Consider the following 19,010-nt stretch of genomic DNA (forward strand, 5'->3'; position numbering starts at 1 on the left):
ACTGCGTACCACTCTGTATGCTCGCTCCACGCTTGAAACATGGTCAACCTTTCGTTGATCGCTGGCACACCTTTGCTTCAGTTAAATAAGTTTCTCTAACCTGCTGAGACAAGCCGACTTCATAAAATCATTGTCAAGTCTCTTATTTCATCAAAACAAAACGCCCGCAGGGGAGGCAAGAGGAATTACGACAGCGAAGACACCCAACCGCGCAATCTCCGCCAAGCCATTCAGAGGAGCCGGTGCGAGCGGCCGAACCATCTGCTAACACCGCCACCTCGCCGCACGTTGCGGAGTGAGCCGCATTACATTTTTTTTTGCTGGGGGACGCGCCGAATGGGACGGCCGGAGCAACGGCGCGCCGCCGGCAGCCGATCGCGGAGGCCGTGCTTACAAAATTTGGCTGGGGCGCACGGCGATTGGGACGGCCGGAGCAAAACGCGCGCGGGGGAATCTCGGAGGCCATGCCTGAACCATATAGTTTCATACTAATGAAACTAGAGGGGACACTGGCGGTGCAATAGTTCAACCTCAATGGAGCTGATTGTGTGACGTAGACTCGTGATTTTCGAACTTGGCTTAACTTGAGGCTTGACGATTGTTTATATGTACTAGGCTTCGTACTTTTCCGCGCCTTCAGTTTCGGTGTCGAAGGTGTCGGTGGGTCATTCCGGGGCAGAATAGACTCTATGCAAAATCCGCCCGCCATCTCACCTCGACTACGGTAACTAGGTCCGCCATTTTGGTACGGTCGTTTGAAACCGAAACCAATTAGCAAAACATAGAAGGTGGGCATTGACCGCTCTTGGTGATGGACTGTAATGCCGGAGCATTGCTTCGTGCCGCAGTGCACGCAATGCGGAAATACCGGTCGAAATGGAGAAATGGTACGTGAAGTTTCACGCTTTTGAACGAACTTTCTGACGCGAACTATGCCGGCGCGAGCAACCTTTGTGACACGCTGGGCGCGGTGCGCTGGGAGCGAAAATTTGTCGTTGGTTCGCTAAGCGCGGGGTTCCGTAGTCGCTGTCCGGGTGAAAAATACAGCTGCGTTGGAGTTCTGTGGTCCAGTCTTTGTATTCTAAATTAAGCCTGAACGTGCGCCACCTATTCATGCGACTGACAGCGGCGCTCGACCGGGGAAACAGTACCACACGTTGCCAAAATTAGGCTGTTTCTTTACTCGTCCCTGTGGCTCTGCGCCCGCTTCATTTTATTGTTAAATGGTACCGCTTAGCCCCTACACGAGCCTTCATCTTACCTAGGACTGTAAACAAACTTTTCTTGCCGCACTACGCCGTCACGGCGCGGTTGAAAATTTCCTCTGTGGCGGGCGCGCACGGTATGGGAGTGTGTTGTTGGTTCCTTTTACGTTGCATTTAGCCGCGTGTCGTTGCAGAAGTGGAGTACGCTGGTTTATGATGATCTAACGGTGGAAAATTCGAGCTTTTTCACTTGGTTCCCGATTTGCCGGGTTGAAAGGTTTGTTGTTACGTCAAGTTAACTTGGTGCCCATTGTCATTTCAGCCACGATGTATTTACTGTCGAATATTTTGCGACTAAAATACACACTCACTCCTCTAGTTTGTCACATGCTGCTTGCATGCCTCCGACGTAATGATAGTGGCCATTGATGTAGGTAGCTGAGACAATTTTCAAGTTTTATTCAAAAAAAAAAAAAAGAAAAGAAAACAGCCAGAGTTGCATCAGCCGCCGCGCATCAGCTTGAGTGCTTTTGCATTTTTTGTATCCACAGTGAAAATCCCAGTAAATTAAACTACTTCGCTGATTTATAGCGCGTACAGTATAGCAAACTGGATATAAATGGAACAAAGGGAAGCATTCGCGCACCCCTGCATGCCGCGGTCTAGTAAACACGACGTTGACCAGCCTCTGCGTGCTCGCGAGATGACGTCACACGGCGAAATGTGGCTTGAATGTTTGCTGGTAGCTCATAGGTGACCCTTCAGGTGCCATGCCAGACCTTGTTTCTGTCCCTGTGGGGGGTGAGGCCAGCACAACTGGGGCAAAAAACCCATTCCCAAGGCTACCAAGTTTTCTCCCAAGCGCCTGCACGGCACTTTGTTGCTGCTCGCATTGCTCCTGTACTCGACGTGCATCGAACAGACGCATTGGCAAGGGAAGGGAGGGGCCATTTTCTCGCGGGCTTCTCCTGTCAATGTCTGGGACACTCGCTGGCTTGATGCCCTGCTGTCTCGGACGTCCCCACTGTTGTGGCAGCTCAGTGCACGCAAGCTCCGGTGGCGCATATTAAAACCTTCGGCTTGCAAGAGGGCGAGTAGGTGCACAGCAGTCAGGATGGGACTCCATGCTACACTGCAACTCGCCGGGCACTCGCACGCTGCCTCCACAATCGCCCCAGTGTCCGTCTCAAACGTGAGGCACACAACATAGGGCCGGCCACTTTTCTTCTGGGAGCGAAAGCAGCTGCTGAGCACATGGATGAGGCACAACCTGCAAGAACAGAGAGAGTAACAGTAAATAGCACTCAGGGAAGAACCGGACCAGTTCGCTACAGTTTATGGTAAAGGGACAGAGCAGAAAGAAGTGGCCGCAAGGAACAGACTCAAAATGACCAGATTTTGTGTCTTGCTTAACACTGTTGCAAGGGCATTAATCTACACCTCAAACAACAATGATGACAAAATTGTTTGTCATGTTCGAGCGTGCAAGTATCTCTGCATGCTTTGTTAATGCATTTTCAAGAGAATAAAGTTTAACATTTAAAAACCTCACCGTGGGTAATGATACCAGTACCCGCATAATTGTGTTCAGCATAACTTAAGCCAGCAATAATATGATTATCTGGAACTCACTTCCAGAACTTTTCGAGATAAACAGGTAAACATTCGGGCTATACCGATGACCCATCGAATTAAAAATATCTTGTTCAGTGAGTTCGGGCTAACGAGGTTTTACTGTATGATCTATTCGTGCACACCTAAAACATGCGCTTTAGAAACAAACAAAACCACCCCACCGCCAAAAAAGGAGAAAAAAGACACACAAACAGATTTTTGCGGCAGAACATGCGCAATAAATAATGAAAACACGCAAAAAAAAAATTCAAGGCGTATGTGCGCTTTTGTAGTTGATTTCGCCGCAAAGCGCGATTGCTTTGCGGCAAACGCGCGGGCGGACGACCGTCACGGAAAACGGCCGTAATGTTTCCGTAAACATCTTCGCCAAAAATCATCCCGTAAATTCGATGTACAGCATTTGAAAATACCTAATCCACCCACTAGCGGGACGGTCTGGCGATTGTCGCTTTCCTCTTTCAGGGTTACTACAACAGGGTCGCCGCTACGCATTTGCATGGTAAACAACGCGGAACAAAGTGCTATACAAATGCTCATACCGGTTAACTCGCGTCAAGTAAAAAACAGACAGATTTACTTACTGCGAGTCGCACGTGTTTGTCCGCACCGATGAAGGAGAGCGATGCGCCGCGGTGGCTAGGCGGCATGCGCTGCTCCGCTGCCGCTCGGATGGGTCTTTGGCGCGGCACCCCGAGTGGTATGAGTCTTCAGACACGGTCGGCAGCGCAGACAAGTCCTTCGTCCACAATCCGCGGTCGGGAGCCGGAAAACGCCGTCCAATTTGAGCCATACCGCGTTACCGTCACCTACTCTTCCACAGTAAACAATACGAGACTTCCCGGTTGGCGCCCGTACCAATATGGCCGACGGTCTCGTTTACATCAGTGTTGCTAGATCACCAAGCAATTTCGCATAAGGTCTATTGCTTTTGGCGTCCGATTCCAGCGGCTGCAATGAGCAAATACTGCGCGGCTGGAATGAATGGATACGGGAAGCACTCCGCGCCAGGTAGTGCGTTTCATCCTAGTCTCGTTCATGACGACGCTTGCGATGCATCCGCCACTGGAACTATTCTACAAGTTTGCATGGTTGCGCGCGGTCACAGCGATTGCACGTGAGCCTTGTTTACGCCGGTGAATACACGCAGCTGATTAGCAACGGAAAGGGGCTGTGTCGGCTGTGTTGTGCTTGCGGGAACAGCCTAGCAGACGACGGTTGCACTGGCGGGATCGTCCTATGCATGCGGCCTGCCCTCACTTGTTTGCCACTTTCTTCCGTGATAAGGTGCCAACTCACTCGCTGGTGGACGTTCCCGCAATATGAAAAACAATCACCGGCTGTGCACACATACTTACTGCTGATAAAAGATTTTTATTTGTCTTCAGCGCTACCGTGCTCGTATTATATTGTACATGATTGTTTTTACTATTTACATATCGTACGCTGCAATCAACCTCTCCCCAGCCCTTTGCTTTTTGAACAGTGGCGCTTGCTAGAATTTTGGTGTTTTTGACAGGCTGGCGGCATGCCTGCCTTGTCTTGCGCTGCTGGTCATCCATCCAACGATCCTGACTTGGAAACTGGTTGCATGCCTGGTGCAGCTTCTTGTGTTGCCTGCTGGACTGCTCCTTGCTGTGTTGACACAGCTGGTACCTGTATTGAAATGGATGGCATCGTTGAAGGTTTTGCAAGGCTTTTGTTCGGATATTTAGAGCACAATTATGTTCTCTTAAAAGCCAGCACACTAACATGCTTATTTACAAAAAGGGTTCCAGCAACATAACATATTCAGTGACTGGCTTTCTCGTAAAAACACAGTTACGATCAGCTGCGCGCTGCCGTGTTGACGTTGAAGTTATTATTTAAACCAAGAGAAGACACATACAATGAACTCACGGGAACCCAACAATGTTTTCAAATGTCGTGCTTTAACAAGACGACTTTAGCAGTTGGATTACTCCAAGACTGAAAAACCACACAAAATGAGTAAATGTTTTGAACTTACTGTGAAACCGCTTCGGAACAACGAATGCATGAAGGCAGCTTGTGTATTATGGAAATGGTTTCGCAGAGGCACTATTTAGTTGCTATTTAGGCAAGCACCGTCTGATCAGCAAAATTTACACTGTTTGACACTTTTGCACGTAATTTCAAACTGTTCCTTCCTTCGGCACGCTCGTATGGAGGCACTGGAAAAAACAGGGTGCCTTCAATTTCACACGCGTACCTGGCTACATCCGGGCGTGAGATCTTGCGGTGGCCCTGTCTTTAGACAGGTGATGATCAGTTATCGCACGAGAGTAGTGTTGTGGGCGTGTAATGTACACACACGGTGCTTAGATATATCAGTCCGCGTTATTGGTCATCCAATAGAAACATTCTACACGGGAATTTTCACAAAATTAGGAACTCCCGTAAAATGCAGCCCACTGCTCCAGAACGCCCCGCATGCCTGCAGCTCTTAGCAAGACGAGGCCGTCTTCTGGAAGGTTAACACGAATGAAGTACGAGTATTTTTTCGCTGTGTGGCCTGATAAGATACCCTGTTTCCTGCGTTTTTCGCCTTCAACATATAAAAATTAACCATTTGCTCACAGAAACGGCTCTACAGTGCGTCAAGACATACATACACGAATACACGAACAGTACAACAAAGAAAGAACCCGATTAACCATCCGTTCAATAAAACGTCGTCTACGTGTTAGCGACAAACAGAAGTGATATGGTCGAGTTGGCTGTTATGGCTTGTTTAAGGCACCAAAGCAAACGATCAGCTGTTACGCAGCGTCCTTTCACGATTTTGTCAACATGCCGACCGCTTGTCGGGTAAGGCGACAACAGTTACACTTATGAGTGGAAATGAACAACAACCGTGTATACTTACTTGGGGTTAAATGATGCTTCGCTCGGCGACTCGTAGTCTTAAATTAAATTAATGTATATTATTTAAGTAATAAATTAATTAAACGAAATTAAACGCAGTACAGCGGCCCTTCTAAAGACGCATGCCACCGCTGACTCGCACGCAAAAAAAAAAACGAAAAAAAGAACGCTTCGCCGCCGAATCGCCGGCTCCGCTAAACTCAGCCGTTCACAATTCACAGATCTGTTCCTGTCTTTTAAAAGAATACTCCAAAACCTTAATTTAAAATTAACATATAGTACTAGTTGTTTACGCGGCTAATAATTTGTACAGTAATAAACATTAGTTTTAGCTTTTCAATTAAAAAAAAGAATTTTCAGTCAAGTCAAGATAACGGCTGAGTAAAGCAAAGTTCGAAAATGACACGTCTATTAAGCATGGCCGCCCTCATGAGGGTTGAGGCAGACGATCAACGGCTCGCATAGACACTAGCGCCAGTGTCCCCTCTAGTGTATAGAAGTATGAAACTCTATGGCCTGACCTGGTTCTCGTGGTGCAGCCAAAACGAATAGACCCATGGTGTGCATGAAGTTGCAAAAAATTCTGTGGTTCGTTACATCGAGGGTTTCGTTACATTGAAGTTTGAGGTTTAACTGTATTCGACCGGTCTCCCAATCGAATACCACTATTCAAAAATGTAGAATAAATTTCTAAAAGTTTAAAATGCAAAGGTGCAGTTGTTTCAATGAACGCAGATGCAGAAAACTGTGCCTTGTTCAGAGCAAGAAGTGCCCCACTAAACCACTAAAGCGTTTGCAGAATGTATGCTTTGCAATGAGCCAAAACATGGGCACCAGATGTATTGCACTTCGACCGCTTCCAATTGACCACTAAAAACATGCTCCAGCATTCTCCGCTAATGGCAACAATCTTTCCTACACTGCACTGGTGACATGCATTGATTGATTGTAGGGTTTAACGCGCTGACGCAACGCGGGCGATGAGGCGCGCCGTAGTGGAGGGCTCCGGATTAATTTTGACCACCTGGGGTTCTTTAACGTGCGCCGAAATCTCGTACACACGGGCGTTTTTGCTTTTCGCCTCCATCAGAAAAGCGGCCGCCGCGGCTGGGAATCGAACCGGTGACTTCGTGCTCAGCAGCGCAACGCCTTAGTCACTGAGCCACCGCGGCTGGTCACTGGTGACATTGACATGCAGTTAAATGGCAAAGAGGTAGGCGCTTTTGGGGAGCACCTATCTCCAAATCTACCCTGGTGCTTCTCTTTGGAATCCTGATAACATGGTCTGGCTCAAGCAGATCTGGTCAACCCTTTATAGATTAGAAAGCCGAACTGCTTACATAGTCCCCCTTTTTCTAATGAAAAGATATCTTTTTTTAACCTGTAATGTACCTTCTTTTCCCCTATATATGACATTGGAAAGACAAATGGTAGATTTTAGTTTTATTATGGGAAATCACTAAATATTTGCTTTCTATTCACTTTGAAAGCAAAAATCACTATTTACATTCCCTAGAAATGAGGCAGTTGCACTCGGTGGATAAAACCATACAAGTAAAATAACAGGGTGGTGGCTGTTACTTTAGTAGAGGCATTCGTCCTTTGCCTTAAAGTAAAAATGCTGTGCAAGGTTGAAGGAAATTTTGTGGTTATATGTGCGCTTTTCTGCTTGTAGTTTCAAAGACTGCTTTGTGATGGACGTGCAGTTATGCCTCTGTGAATTGTCCCCATGCTCACATGGATGCATTCCAGCAAACTTGTATGAGAGGGATTTTTAGGAAACCTGGCAAATTGCAGGTGCCACTTGTATTCACTGCCGTTTAGCCGCATAGTCTCCCGATGAGTCTGCAAAAGCCTAAAGCATTGCTTTGGTGACCATTGGATGCACACTGGGGGAGAGCAACCTTCCAGCAATGATTAGGCAGTTTGAGGCCAGCTACTAAAATGCCCACACTGAGGATATCCACAAAGAGGCAGAAATAAAGTCGAGAGACAGTGTAGGGCTCAACAGCTGTGCCCTTGGCACATAACATAGGACTTGCGGGGGAATATCTCACGTTCCTCTTGTAGTGCTTCACACTCGATTTTGCGGTGCTCTATCTCTCAGAGCCACATAGAATGTGCAACACCGGGAGCCATTCCTGGTGCTACCTGGCTGGTACAGTGGTAAGCTTGTTAAGGGCAAACACGGGAGTGTGGCAGCTGGTGCTATTGGAGCAGCCTACCGTGTGCTCTACAAAGCATCACACATGCACTGAGCTGTCGTGCAAGATGAGGGTTTCATTGGACTTATCGTGTCATCAAGCAATCGTTTGTTGCCTGCTGACTGCGTCGCCGCGTGTCAGCCACTCTCGGAATGGCTGGAAACCAGAATCAGCAAGAAAATATTGTTGACTATAGCTAACGCATTCATTAGCACCAGTGATATATTATAGGTTTTGATACAGTGTCATAACACACTGGTCATAAGTGCAACAATCAAGCTTAAATGCTTTGATTTTTTTGTCTGCTGAAGGCTTGTTGTATCATGGTGAATGCCTGTGCTGCACAAAAGAAATGATCTGCAATACGATTTCCTGTACCAAGATGGCTCAACTTGATCTGTTACCTGCAACACACAGCATTCTGAAACCAGCGATGGCTAACAACCACAATGCACGTTTGTAAGATACTCAGCTGTTACAGGAGTCAAATCGCCATTGTGATCGCCACAGAAACAAAGGAAATACATATGCACCATGTTTATTCCTAATAAATAGGCCTTGCAGCATGACCTCAATATAACTTGTGTATAGCAGGATGGCATATTCATGTTTCAGCTCTGCTTTCAAGTGTGCTCATACAAGGATGGCATTCCGACGGTTTGAAAAAGGATTTTATTGGCAGACAATGTCCAACATAGTGTACAATGAGCTGATCCTCTGATGACGCGGTGCGCGTGGTGAAGTGTTATCTCGCTTAGCACGCACTTTGCATGTACGATGCTTTATGGAGCCCAGTACAGGCTGCCAGGCGCTGCCGTGTTCCCCCATGCCTGCTCAATGCTGCACCCTTCACCCCTGCCCATGATGGTCTGCCAACGTTGATGGGCATGCAGGGACCTCAAGCCGGATAACATCCTCGTCTCAGCTACCGGCCACATCAAGTTGACGGACTTTGGGCTATCCAAAGTAGAGTGTAAGGAAAGTGAGTGCCTGAGATCAGTCTTGGTTATGTGTTCACTCAAGTGTCTGCTTTTTCATGCATCTTTCCATGCGCAGGCTTTATTGATATCAAAAATTCCCTGCCGTTGCGAGCCCAAGCCACCGCTTCAAATCGAAGGGTCACTTCTTACTATCAGTACTACTGTTCACATGAGCTCTCAATGAAATTGCTACCTTTGATAGGAATCTATTATGCAGGTACAGCATTTTCTGTGGATAAGTCGTGTTTTTTTTTCACCTTGAAATTCCCATTAGTCGGTGTTATTCAAGGCATAAGAATTATGCTTACATAACGGTTGAAATTGTGGAGTAGAATAGCTTGACACAGACAATGACACCTCTTCGTTCTGAACACCACTGTAGAAACGTTTTGCCGGCACCCACACTTTTTCTTCTATTGTGAGAATACATGAGCCCTACTTATTGAGTGGTGACAGCAAAAGTGGGCTGGGTGTGTTTGATGTCTCTGCCAATTGAGATGGCTGAATCCGCCATAAACCACTGGCAGCAGCTGCCATCGTCACTTGACAGTCCCCCAGAGTCTGTGTCGTAAATGTGGCTTGCAGAGATGTGATTGCTGTGCCAAACCGGACCAGAGGGCAAAGGGTGCTACATCTCGATGCACTTTAAGTGTCTTGCGCCGAGACTGTACTAAGCTTTCATTGTTATGATTCGTATAAACAAAACTAACCACGCAAGGTCCGTGTACTTTGTAATCAAAAGCAACATAATTCCTCACGCACACAGTCAGGTCTTCTTTCATGCGCGCATGACCGATAGAAAGGAGGTTCAAAACACTACCTTGAGAAAAAACAAAACACAGTCTAGTCGTGTGCTCTTCTCTCTCGCCTTTAAACAATTTAGATTAAGAGGTTTTTGTGCAGCAGTTCTGTCAGTCAGTTTTAAGCCAGAGCACTCTGATGAGATAATAGTCAATGCGATTAGTAGAGGCTTGCAAACAGTTGTGAATGCTAGCCAAGAAATTCGACTGTTGAATCAAACATTGAGTAGTAAAATTTGTACCTAGAATCTAAAGACATTTTCTGGCAGTCCACATTTTCCTGTGCAAGCCTGTAAGTGCATAAAAGGAACAATTATTCACAGCAAGCAACCGAATGAGAAAACGAGCAGGGAAGAAGACAAGGAAGCTGACATGCCTAGCTATGAGAATGTGGGGAGGCTTTAGCTCTGGCCACTCTTGCACGTGCATATGAACCATGAGTTGGTGAGAAACATTTGTTTAATACCCGACAGATGACCCTCTAATTCTTCCTATCAGCAGAATTTTACGTGGTGGGTGATTTTAAAAAGGTCCTAGGGCCACCGTATTGTAATACAGAACTGCTTATATTACCCCTGGAAATATGTATTCCAAGCAGTGCAGTATTGTGAAGTACTGAAGGCAGCTTTAAACAGGCTGGATGTAAAGCTTGGTGTTTGTAAATCAGGCTTTGCCACGTTTCAATGAAGCGTACTCAGCTAAATTGAGTTCTCACGTGTTTCATGACATCATACACTAAAAACACTATATTTGGTGTTGTAACTGCATAACTCTGCAAGAAGTGACACTCGTGCATTATCGAGTCATAATAGTAAGCTTACGTAGCCTTTTAAGTGCGAATGCACTTTATAAGCGACCCTGAATTCCGGTGACCGCCGTCCGTCCACATAGCAACAGCTGCGGGTGCGCGCGCTCCTCGTATTCCTTGGCAACGGGGGGAGGTGGGCGCGCGCTGCCTGGCCGCTGACATGGCACATACCCACGTGGGGGATTGGCCAGGAATCTCCTCGTCTTCCTTGGCAACGGGGGGAGATGGGCGCGCGCTGCCTGGCCGCTGACATGGCACATACCCACGTGGGCGATTGGCCAGGAATCGGGCGTGAGAAGGGCTAATGCACCCGCTTAAAGGAGTACTGACACGAAATTTCAAAGCTGAGATCCGCTTTAGCAATCAAGTACAACGACAACACAAATAGGTGTCTGTGCATGGCACATACCCACGTGGGGGATTTGCCAGGAATCGGGCGTGAGAAGGGCTAATGCACCCGCTTAAAGGAGTACTGACACGAAATTTCAAAGCTGAGATCCGCTCTAGCAATCAAGTACAACTACAACACAAATAGGTGTCTGTGAATAAATGCATCTTTCTTTCTTTGTAGTTGTGTGTGTGTGTGTGATCTCTCTTTCGCGAACATTACCGAACCGCGCAAATTCAACTCGTGCATTCGCACTTTCACATTCTTCCCCTCGGGGAAATGCGGGGAAATTTTTTTTGGGGGGAGGGGGGTGTAAGACAAATATTTAGGTTAATCCAGCAGTGACCTGTGTTATTGTAGGTTCCGGTTCAAGTGAAAAGAAATTATGCACACAATGAAGAATTTCATATTAATTTTTCTCGTGGATATCATGGTGACATTAAATTTGCGCGTAACAGTTGCCTATAAAACTCATGGGTTTGGCTCCCTGTTCCCCTGGCTTATCTGCCAGTCAAAGTGCTCTTATGACCTGTGTTCTGCGCTAAAATCACGCACTGGCCAGATAACATGTGCATCTCTTGGTGCCCGAGCATAAGAGAGCACATAAAACTGATACTGCCTACGCTTCTTTGCCCAATGATACGGCTCAAGAATTCCTACTGCAGGGTTGCATGGGCCAACATATCTGAAAGTTGCTCAAGAATGACTTTGCTGAGTCAAAAAAGAAAACCCTCAAATGTTCACACATTTTTGACAATTTGGTTGCCCTGCAACACACTCCTGGGAGCACTTTTCTTTCGGGAGTAGTAGCTTAGGTGAGCCTGTGGGGCGTGATTGAAGAGTGCGAGTACGAATTGTGGGCATGCACAGGAAGGGGTGCAAGTCAATGTCCACTGTGGCTTGTGCTGATCCAAAGTCTGCTAATGAAACAAACAGGGGCAAAACGTTATTTTAAGCATTTTTCTTTCCACTCCAGTAAGAATGCAGCAACAGTGATTCAAAGGTAATGGTATGACTGACTGACTATTAAAGGGAGTATATTTAAGGGAGATTCAATGCCTGAAGTTGATACACGTCTCTCCATCGTTGCATCAGTTTGGCATGAAGAGGAGTAGGCGGGCAATGGAATGGTAATGATCGACAAGCAATATGCCACCAAGCAAGAAGCCACGATGTATGTTGTCTATGTGGAACAGGACTCGTTCGTGCAACGCCGATGTACTGGATACTGTTTAAATCCATACTAGTTGATAAGTCTAAGGACACCAAAGCAGAAAAGCCCGTATTGTTGACAAATTTATGCCCTCGTGTGCCAGACATCAATGACATGAAAATGAGGGGCCTAATAAACACCACTGATTTTTTTTAAAGTGATGTAGTGGGTGAGCTCGCTGTGCTGGTGGCTAACTGGGGTCATGGATGCTTAAATGCGGAATTGGACGGACGGGTGAACTGATTGCCTTCCTTTTGCAGGGGATATTGCCAGTGGCAGAAGTGGTGTTCGTGTTTCTTTAATCATTTACCAATTCCTTGGCGTGGCTTCTTCGGTCTGTGCAGTTAAATTGGTGGACGTTTTGGGAACGCCTGCCCGCCGTGCAAACTCGAAGGTCATTTCCCCATTTAGGACACCAGGCCAGCTCCTCTCACTGACCTCGGACCTGTCGTTCGTGAGTGTCTGCTGCCGTGCTTAAATTATGGACCGCTGAATGCGCCATTAGGGGAGGGTTCCCGTTTGAACCCATTCCCATTTCATCCTTCCCGCTTGTTCCCAGCCGTTTCAACCCGGTGCAAAACGCCCTTCCCTTTTTGCCCTTTCTCATTTCGCCCGTTCACATTTGAACCCGTTCCCATCTGAACCTTCTCGTTGGTTCCATGCCGCTTCTACCCGGTACAAAACGCCCTTCCCGTTTCGTATTTTCCGATTTAGCCCCTTCCGGAATAACGGACCTAGTTTCTACTCGGGTGACTCGGGCCGAGGCGTGCGGTTTTTGAAATTAATCTGACTATATTTTTACCGGATGTTTTGAGTTACGTTCGTCGCCCCCGAAAGTCAAAAATTAATTGCGTCAACCGTACCTGAAAATTAGATTGAAGTTACTTCAAACGTAGTCCACTGTAAAAAAAAAAACAAAGTATGCAGATGCCCTATTCACCTGCAACCTTTTTGCAATGGTCCGTTTTAGGATACACGGCGTCAATGAAAAAAACAACACGTAGGTTGCTGCGTTACGTCCGACCCGGTGCAGCGTATCAACTGAAACCATACCCTTCCGTCTGCTTCTGCGTTGGTCTTGCGGTCTGGAACGTGTTGCTCTCATGCGTACTCGCGGCAGCCGTGATGGTTCCAGTCCCTACGGTTGCATATATGAATGCACGTGCACTTAAATGCAACACACACAAAAAATTCCCGCGCCTTCCCGCGAGGGGAACACGAGTAAATGCAGAGCATTGGGGCCTCAGTACTGGTTGAATGCAGTGTTGCTTCCATCGCTCCTTCCGTGATGCTGGAGTAGCAGACACGAGTAAACGTGGGAGCGAGCGTCAACCAAGGAAGGAAGGAGCAACGCAGTGACTGAAGCACGAGCGACCGCTAGCGGCTTTATATTTGCAGCGCGCGCAGTAGAGGCAGAGCGGTACGGGGGGGAGAGCGCGCATGCGCAAGCAGCGCGCGCTCTTCTACGCCCCACCGCGCTGCTATCACGCACCTGTTACGCCGAGACACGGCCGGACTGGAGGAGCGGCGAGCACGCACTTTCATATGAAAGTGCGCGCCCGCCGCTCCTTCAGCCTGGCCGTGGCCGAGACCGCGACGGAGCGTTCCGGGGGTGACGAGCGAACGGGCTGACTACGACGCATGCGCGCACCTGCTGCGGACGCGGAGCTGTGGACGCCGTCCGATGCAGGAAGAGGCGAGGCTAACAAATGCTCTGCATTTAAAAAAAGAAAGGACGAGAATTAACAAAATTGAACCTTTCCGCTGTCGCAGTGCCAGTTTGTAGCGTCCGTAGCTTTTGCCGGGAATGAAGTTGGGTGTTTTAAGAAATGCAACTATTAATTTATTAGGGGTAGTACAGGGCTACTGTTTTATTTCTACGCAGGAAAAAGATCTCGCGAAATACTATAATTACCACATCTAGCTAACTACAGAAAAAACGTATTTTATGAAAGCGGTAACTGTTATGGGCTAAGCCAGTGGTACCATCCATTTTAATGTGTGGTGAATGGCCACTTTATATGCAAATGTCTGTAAAAAAATAACCATCGAAGTCTAAAGCTGAAGTTTTTGCTTGGAGAAAATAGTTCGCACACATTTTCAATCCAGTCGTTAAGAACACCCCAAGCTGCATTCTCTTGTGTGTACTTTTTACGGATAATACTGAGGCGGGCACCCAGTACGTGGAAAAGCAAAAGCATAGAGAGTTAAGCCTATCGTTACCGTGTTTTCGTTACCGTTTACCGTGTTACCGGGAGCTGGAGTTTCCGTAGGCCACTGGAAATTGGAGGACACGTTTTAGTACACCGTTTGCGGTGTGTATTCCTGCCGGGGCGGCGCAAGTAGCGACATCTGATGAATTATTCTCAAAGCAAATCACGCATAATTTTGTTGCTCTTATGTATTTGCTTTCGTTTAAAGTAGCTTGAATATTTCACTTTTCGGGTGAAGCGTTCACAATAATTGTAGCTTTGAGAATACTGTAGCCGTATTCTGTAGAGCTTTAAAAAGAAAACGTATCGGTGGCGCCATCTACCGAGTAGAGTGAAGGTAAAATAGAATTTGCCCAGCGCTAAACATTTAGGCAAGAAATGAGTAAACTATGTTGTAGTCATTATCAGTAACCTACACAACCTAGCCCTGCACTATTTTGGAGGCGTAAAAGCGCACTTCGAGCTCATAAATTCGTCTGAACTATTTGAGGCGGGTGTTTTGGGAACGGGTTGAAACGCGAAGGGTGTTTTGGGAACGGGTTGAAACTGAAAGTGTTCTAACCGGAAGGGTGTTTTGGTAACTGGCGCAAACGGGACGGGCCAAACGGGAAGGGCGTTTCGGGAATGGGTTCAAGCGCGACGGGCTCAAACGGGAATGGGTTGTTTCGGGCTACAGCCACCATTAGACCTAGTACTTTGTTTGCAGACAGAAATCTCGTGGGAAATGCCACGCCTGAAAAAGGCGCCTCTAATCCACAATGTATCTTGTTTTCTGATCATTTCTCTGGGTGCACTGTGGTTAGCGAAACCTCGGCCAACAACAAGGCAACAGTGGTCTGCTTAGTTGAGGACATGACTTCCATGCTGCAAACCTTGGGTCGGAACAGTATCCCGTTAGTCTAGCCATAACTGTTCACACTAAAAATATGCTGTAAAGTTCCGAAAGAGTGTCCACCCAAACTACAGAGACACCAAGTAAAAAATCCAGATAGGTTGTGTCTCTTATGTTCAAAGTTGAGACATCGGCGGTGTTCGTGGCCGCGGGACGTTTCTGCAGATGGAACTCCCCGAGCTTTTGAAGGCATTGAAGCCAGCGCGATTATAGGGGGTGGGTGTTCTTTGGGGTCTTTTAGTAAATCGAATATTGCACCCCTAAAGGAGGGGTGAGCGATGTTTCGGGGGAGGGTGTTCTCTCCGAAGGTGGAAATCATCCTTTTGTTTATTTAGAGCTGATGTTATCACCTTTACAATTTCATTCTGGAAAGACAAAACCAGTTTTCCTGATTCCCACATTTCAAGCCTGAAATGGGAACGGGCATAACTTCTGCTCCAGTGCTGATAGAACAATGATTTCGGTCTTATTGCACTCCTTGACATGTGCACAGATCACTGGTACCATGTTCAGCTTCATCTCTCTGGCTTTTTTTTTATAAAAGCCATCGCAATATAAAGTTAAAAATGTAAATCCAGCATATGTGTTTTAGACAAAAACGAAAGTCATATTTACAATCAAAAGGAGGAACTATACATTCCCCCCAATTTAAACACCATAACTGCAGTAATGAAGTTTTTCATCTGGCATTTGATTTTCCACACTTCTCACTCACCGCAGTGGAAGTTGTACCCCGAAAGAGGTACCCTGTACCACATCGTATGGGAATGCTCCCACACACCTGGCCTACCTCCCAATCCCCACACTTCCCCTTCACAGTGGGAGGCGCAGCTGTCAGCTCTGGACCCGGCTTAACCTGGCTTAACCTGGTGAGGCGGGTCCGGATGGCCAGCCAGAGCAAGGGACTCCTGGACGAAGGAGTTCCCCCACTGGTCTGCCTCCACACACGGATTCAGATTGGGATTCAATAAAAGTTTATTCCTCCTCCTCCTCTGGGACTCTCTTCTCCCCACAGACCATGGAGGGAACATGTAGCCTAGCCTTATTCGCATGGTTTGGCAGAACTTTGGCAAAGTTCTTGCGACATATTTGGCAGTGCAGACTAACAATGGATGGTCGGTCAGTACAGGGGGGTGCGACGATAACTGGAACACTTTAAAAAAATTTCCTGAGCGAACCGCCGCTCTGTTGATGCTCAAACTTCACGCGAAGGTCGCAATTTGTGGTCTATTTTGTTTGGCACCGGGAACAACAACGCTACTTACCTGTTTATTCTGAAAATAAATAAAAACGATTTTCGCATATGGGAAAAAGGTGGCTGATTTGGGCGTGCGAGCCAGCGCAAGTTGAACTTGGAACCACGGTGCCACGTGGGGTATGTAGAGCGAAACGCACGTTTCGGATTCACGTTAGGAAGAAGCCAAATGGTGTAGCAGACGATCAGAAAATCTTTTTCTTTCTTAGTTTACGATGATCACAAATACTTGCATAACAGCTGATACCAATTATAATGAAATATTCCCGCTGTTCATCGTTGCCAATAAACGTTGGATTTGTTTCCTCACCTGCTGTTACACCGCGTGAAAAATGTGTAGATCAGTGTGTCAGTTATAATTGTTCAGTTACGCTGGTCTTTGAAGTGGGCGAACAAGTTCAGATGCTTTGTTGGCCCTAACAAGGACCTTTTTTCCGGTAATTCACGCCGTCGTCCGAGTAAAAAAACGACGTTCTCATTTCGACGGTTCACGTAGTCGTCAAGTAAACAAGAAGAAAAAACGAAGTGCCCGAGTCCTCATTTTTAGAAGTGACCGCCGTCAGCGTCTATTAACTTCTGCAACCTATCAACATAGGCGTCAGAGACGGCTTTTCTTATCTTGTCGTCGATGGCTGTGAAGGCGGCCTGAATGCATCTTGCGAGGGTCACGAGATTTGCCACTGGGCTGCTGCGGTACCCTAGAGATTTTACATAACCCCACACAAAAAATCGCAGGGCGTGAGGTCGGAAGAGCGTGCAGGCCAGGGCATCAAGGCCGAACCTCGCCCCATCCAGCGCTTAGGAAAGTTGGCGTCAAGCAAACGGCAGGCTTTAGTGGCAAAGTGGGCGGGCGCTCCATCTTGCTGCAAAACGCAAACCTGTTTCTGCATATTGCATTGAACCAGTACTGTCAAAAAGTCTTCTTTGAGGAGGTTTAGGTACGAATCGGCTGTGACAGTGCCGTCGAAAAAAACGGCCCTATCACCCCCTCCCGCCAGATTCCGCATCAGACGATGACGACGGGGGAATTTACTGCTCGTGTGGTCACGAAATTAGGATTTGTTTTCGACCAAAAACGGGTAAATTTGTGGTTCACACGCCCGTCCAAATGAAAGGCTGCCTCGTCGCTGAATACGAGAAACGATAGGTGTCCAGCGTCAGTCGCGACTCAGCTGAGCTCGAAGCGACAAAGGCTGAAAGACTCCCCTTGTCGTCGTCCATCAGTCTCTCGTGGACCTGCAGTTTATAAGGCCTGTAGACTTTTTCCTTCAAGGCACGACTGACGGTTGATGCCGACATCCCGAACATTAGCCCCGCAGGCCTGCAGGGTAAGTACGGGTTGGCTTCGAAAGCTCCTACTACGGCCTCAGCAAGAACCAAACGCCAGCACCCTTTTTCTTTCCGCGCTTTACGCTGCAAGTATCCGTTCGCTTCAAATGCGTCCCTTAGAAGGGTAGCTCGGGGGTCGCTTGCTGAATCTTTTCTTGAAGAGTGTGTGTACTAGATGATACGACTTCATCGTTACCAAGAAACATGCTGCAGCTGCCTTTTCTTCCGCAGAAAATGCTCTCATCTCAACGCTACGCGATGACATACAGACCGGCACACACAAACACGCACACAAAACTTCACAAAAACGAGAATGAACAAACAAGGACAACGCAAGAATCGTGAGGCTGATTTCGCAGGGCCGGATAACCCGCTAAAGCTAGCAGTCGATCAGAAAATGTGAAAGCAGGTGAGGAAACAAATCCAACGTTTATTGGCAACGATGAACCGCGGGAATATTTTATTATGGTTGGTATCAGCTGTTATGCAAGTATTTGTGATCATCGTAAACTAGGCACGAAAAAGATTTTCTGATCGTCTGCTACACCATTTGGCTTCTTCCTGCCGTGAATCCGAAACGTGCGTTTCACTCTGCATACCCCAGGTGGCGCCGTGGCTCCAAAATCAACTTGCGCTGGCTCGCACGTCCAAATCGGCCGCCATTTTCCCAGAGGTGAAAATTGTTTTTTGTTTTCAGAATAACCAGGTAAGTACCGTTGTTGTTCTCGGTGTCAAACAAAGTAGACCAAAAAATGTGACCTTCGTGTGAAGTTTGATCGCGAACAGAGCGGCGGTTTGCTCAGTAAAATTTTTTTAGTGTTCCAATTATCGTCGCACCACCCTGTACACTGAGTGTGGCTGACCACATGCAGAATGCAGTTCGGGAAGGGGTGGAGGCTGGACTATTTCCAGGAAACCTAGTAGAGTTGTTAACAATTTTAAGTTCAGGTTTGTATTTGGCCACAATTGGTTGACTTGATCCCAGATGAACTCTTAAAATGACCAATGAAAAAATTCTCCTGGTATTTCAATTGCTTTTGATGATGCATGGCCACGCCATGGTGACCAACACATTTTCGCATTGCTCTCAAAATTAGAGTTTGTTTCTAATGCCACCAGCCAATTCGTATGGTCTGACGGGTAATGTTACCAGGGGGCATCAGTGCCTTGAGGAGTTGCCATCTTGTACTGTCATTTCAAGCTAC

Source organism: Haemaphysalis longicornis, unplaced genomic scaffold (genome assembly GCF_048455015.1).
Source record: "Haemaphysalis longicornis isolate Haplotype H1 unplaced genomic scaffold, Haemaphysalis longicornis Haplotype H1 scaffold_1, whole genome shotgun sequence".
Classification (NCBI taxonomy): Eukaryota; Metazoa; Arthropoda; class Arachnida; order Ixodida; family Ixodidae; genus Haemaphysalis; species Haemaphysalis longicornis.